Genomic DNA, 4,973 nt, shown 5'->3' with positions numbered 1-4,973 from the left:
TCCTGCTGTACATGAGACAGTGGTGGATCAAGACCAAGGAGTTTTCCCCATGGGGCAACCCATTTCGCATCATTAGGGTTATATGCACAGATGCCTTTGTTCCCTAGTGATGTGTAAGAAAACTTGGTTCTTGTTGGTTGATTGTTGAGACTATTCTTAATTCTAGAGCTATCTCCATGAGGAAAAGAGTACGCGTTGAAATTGAGACTCTTCACTTTGTGGTGCAGAGAACACCAGTTGGACCCAGTTAGCTGCCTGATTGATTCAGTGCAGGAGTTCCTTCAGGATCACTTTTCTGCTGGGATATCCCCCCCCCCCCCCCCCCCCAACAAAAAAAAAGGTTAATATGGTTAAACTACAATTTAACCATGGTTTTGCTACATTAACCATGTTTTAAACATGGTATTAAAAATGGTAGTAAATCTGTGGTTATACAAATAGTAATCTACCAAAAAACATGGTTACTACACTTCTACCATAATAAAACCATGGTTAATTTTCGTAAGGACTAACAGAAGTGTTGGTCTGCCTAAACAACATATTTTTTTATACATTTTGTTATTTGTTTCTATACATTTAAATCAATAGTTTTGTATTTCAATCTTTTTTTTTACATTAAGTTCATTATTAATTAGTCTTGAACTTCAATCTTTTTGTTCAATTTTCAAATACTTTTTTTTTTACATTAAATAAAAGACATCTCTATAATATCAGTTCCTGTTCCCACCAATCAATTTTGAATAATAGATGGGACAAAATTGTCATTGACCCATGTACCTTATAAGCCCACTCTGCACTTCTCACATTTGCAAAATTGATTTAATACTCTTTTTATTGGTAGAATGTTCAGATATTAGAAAAGATTAAAAACAAATAAAATCTGACTCTATGCAGTCAGACATTCGATTAGACTGTAGTTGGTCCGCCCTCTCAGTTGGCTCAATGGCTGGGGTTTGGCCATAGATTTGTAATATAGTTTATTATAGCCAGCTTATCACCATATTGCTAGCTGATATGTTTTCGTTTAATATTACGCAGCAGGGGACCAAGTCCTTCAGTCACAAAGAAGTAAGGTGTTGTTATACTAACACATTTGGAATATATATATATATATATATCTAAAAAACAATTTTTAAGTCCTCTAAAGAAACTTCTTCATAAGGTGTGTGTGTTTGCACAGCAGGCCGGTGTAGGCATGGACGCTCCTCTGGTTGATGTGGAAGGCTTTCCTCGTGCAGATGTGGATTTGTACAAGGTCCGAACCGCAAGGCACAATATCTCCTGTGAGTACATTTTGTGTGTTAGATGATTGTGATGAATGTTCTCAAAATTACAAAATCTGATTACAATATTTCATAAACAACTGTCTCTCTCTCTTTATATATACACTAGGCCTGGGCGATAAAACGGTATCGATATTTGTCGACGGTACACCTTCTTCGATAATGATATAAAAAATGTTCGATATAGCGCGTAATATAGGCACGTGCTATGAGTGACGCAGACAGCACACACAAACACGAACATGAGTGCTGTGCCTGCCTGTGATGAGGAGATTGTGAATAAAAAAATGAATATTAGTCGAATTTTAAATAAAAATTGCATTTGAATGCAAAAATGGTACAGTCGCATGTTAGGTGTGCGTAAGTGAGTTTGTTGCATTTTAATGTTTTGTTAGTCTAGCCCACGAGACGCGCTGCTGCTGTGTTATTCATTCAAAATATTAGAGAAATATAGAAGCTCAATGCTTAGAAGATCTTGATTAGGTTAAAACCGAAACCAAGCCATTCACACAGATGCATATTCAGTGCATTTTTAGGCGGACAAATACGACTGCTGCACTCGTATGTCACACAAGAGATGTATAGAAAGCCATGCAAAGTTAAAACAGTTTACATGTTTAGAAAACTCGTCGCGAATTTGTGGAGGTTTATTCCTTTTCACTGCGTCTCATATGTGTTTAAAGGCAATCTGTGTGATCGGCGATTCAGCTCTTTTTTTATTTATGCAATGTTTTTTTATTTATGCAATGCATAAATACATGATGCTGTTTTGTTCATAATTGTTTATGCAGTTTACGAAATTATATTTGATTTATGTATGTTAATTTAGACGTTATGCACATTTTTTTTGTATATCGCCCAGCCCTATTATACACTAACTGTCAAATGTTTGTAATAATTAAGATTTCTTAACGTTTTTGAAAGAAGTCTCTTCTCTCACCAAGGCTGCAATTATTTGATCAAAAATACAGTAAAATCGGTAATATGGTAAAGTATTTTTACAGTTTAAAATAACTGTTTCTATGGAAGCCCGTTTCCTCCACTGAATAAAAAATAAAAGAGGTAATTGCGACTTTTTATCTCGCAGTTCTGACTTTTTTTCTCAGAACTGCGTGGTATAAACTCGCAATTGCGAGACAAAGTCGCAATTCTGAGAAATAACAAATTCTGACTTTTTTTCTCAGAATTGTGAGATATAAACTCGCAATTCTGAGAATATATCAGTCTTTTTTCCCCCCTCAAATTTGGACTTTAACTCGCAATTGCGAGTTTATATCTCACAATTTTGACTTTATATCTCGCAGTTGGGACTTTATATCTCACAATTCTGACTTTATAACTCACAATTGCGAGTTTATATCTCACAATTCTGTGAAAAAGTGAGAATTGTGAGAGAAAAAGTCGCAATTCCCTTTTTTAAATTTTTTTATTCAGTGACGGAAACGGGCTTCCATAGTTTCTATGTAAATCTATTTTAAAATTTAATTTATTTCTGTGATCAAAGCTGAATTTTCAGCATCATTACTCCAGTCTTCAGTGTCACATGATCTTCAGAAATCATTCTAATATGCTGATTTGCTTCTCTCTCTCTCTCTCTCTCTCTCTCTCTATATATATATATATACACTAATCATTTGCCATTTTTGTAGCTTTTCAAGTTCTTAATTTTTTTAAATATAATTTTTTTGAAGGTTTACAGAATGATCATAAGGCTATCATGGTGGATATCGAGGAGGCACTTCATAATCTGCATGCAACAGCAAGGGTCAAACGTGAGAAAGATGAGACAAAAATGGAAGTCACTGAGCCGACCGTGTCTCTGCCAGCCCCGTTTGCACTGGTAGACGCCGTAACACAGGGCTCCCCTGCTTTTCAGGCCGTGAGTGTGTGCCCCACTTCTAACTTAAAAGTTAAAAAGCTTTGCTTGTAAATTAATATGCAACCTTAGAAAGGTTGCAGCTTGTAAAAGCTTTCATGTTGACTTTAAGATCCTGTATATTTAAAATGATTACATTATACTGACGACATGTTAATTATGTTCTTCTAAGTTGCTGATTGCAAGGTTTATTTCATTTCATAGTAGTACTTAAGTCTATACAGAAACTGATGATGCAACTAGAGAGTTTAAAACAGATTTCTGTTCTCCTCTGTTTGTAGGGTTTGCGAGTCGGTGATGAGATTATAGAGTTTGGGTCCATCAATACACAAAACTTCAGGAATCTGCGTGACGTCGCTTCTGTTGTCCAACACAGTGAAGGGGTTTGTTGTATCTCCAAACTCTTTCCTTTCAGTTAAAACTGTAGCGCATTCACTTATTCTTTTGAATACATTGCATTCCTGATCATATACTACATGATTCAGTTTAATTTTGTCTTTGTTAATTTCTGTTTACTGTAGAAATCCATACGTGTTGGAGTAATTCGAAGTGGACAAGAAGAACATCTTAATTTGACTCCGAAGCAATGGTCTGGTAGAGGACTACTGGGGTAAGTAATGTCTTTATTATATTTATTCAGTTTAATTAGGAAAATGTAAAAGCTTTTAATAACTCTTTTTTTTTTTCATTTTTCTTCTTCTGTCAATAGGTGCAACTTAGTGCCTCTCCACAGATGACCAGTGAAAGGGCAAGGACCTTTTGCACTAAATAAATTTGCAATGGGTTAACTTTAATTTTGCTTTTGCATTCATTGTAAAATTGAGTTAAGTAAATAAATGACCAAGGAGAGATGGCAGACCATTTAGTTTCAGACTTTCGTAATCTGTCAGATAGGATGAGCAGAGAATTTATTAGCAAGGTTTTTACTTACCACCTTCTCCTTTTAAATTTCTTGCATCCATATGCAAAAGAAACAAAACAAAACACAGATTCAGTATTCCTCAAAATGAATAAAAATAATGCAACTCAGAATATGACGCAAACCTGCAATAATTAAATGTTAAACAACACAAATATCCTTTATGTATTTATTCCCATTCTATTAACCAATGTCTTTGCTTCTGACCTTCGATGATCCAGTTCAACCGTACTAATAAGCACAAATTACTCTAGACAAACATGTGTGTCTTTTTTTATTGCTGAAGTGTGTTGAAATGTCTTCTTCTGCAGTCTACTGTACGGACGTAAATTTTCTTTTCCTTCAGCCTGAGGCTTATTCATTTCACTTTTGGTGTGAAAAGGCTTTTATATTTGCCAAAAATAGAACTTTTTTATTTTAAAAACAAACAAGCCCTGTCCAGATTTAAAAAGTAGCGCAAAAGTAACGTAACGCATTACTTTCCATAAAAAGTAACTAAGTAACATAATTAGTTACTTTTTTTATGGAGTAATGCAATATTGTAATGCATTACTTTTAAAAGTAACTTTCCCCAACACTGTTAATTTCAGGTATCAAAAATACATTCTGGATCTCTTTAATGATGAAAAGATCAAGATGTAATTAGAAAACAATTAGGGATTCAATATAAATTACACTGACAAGTCATAATTGGATTACAAATATCTTAACTTTTCATAATCGCTAGCAGGTATGTGGAATTGAAATTTCGACAAGTAAAAACGAATTTACGGCTACTGAAGCTTTAAATGACTAAACGGCTTGCCATATTTTTTTTTTTTTTTTTTTTGTACGAATGTCACAAATGGACAAATCAGGCAAAGTCGCGAAGGAAGTGCGCAGGACTCGCAGAGCG

At 34.6% G+C, this 4,973-nt stretch overlaps 1 pseudogene; it reads left to right on the top strand.

Annotated features, from left to right (window-relative positions):
• LOC107691824 (low-density lipoprotein receptor-related protein 4-like) overlaps positions 1–4,124 on the top strand; it is a 125,117-nt pseudogene extending 120,993 nt beyond the window's left edge.
• Positions 4,125–4,973: the final 849 nt, after the last annotated feature.

This window comes from Sinocyclocheilus anshuiensis, unplaced genomic scaffold (genome assembly GCF_001515605.1).
Source record: "Sinocyclocheilus anshuiensis isolate Anshui unplaced genomic scaffold, SAMN03320099.WGS_v1.1 scaffold206, whole genome shotgun sequence".
Taxonomy (NCBI): domain Eukaryota; kingdom Metazoa; phylum Chordata; class Actinopteri; order Cypriniformes; family Cyprinidae; genus Sinocyclocheilus; species Sinocyclocheilus anshuiensis.
This window is presented reverse-complemented; position numbering and strand designations above follow the sequence as displayed.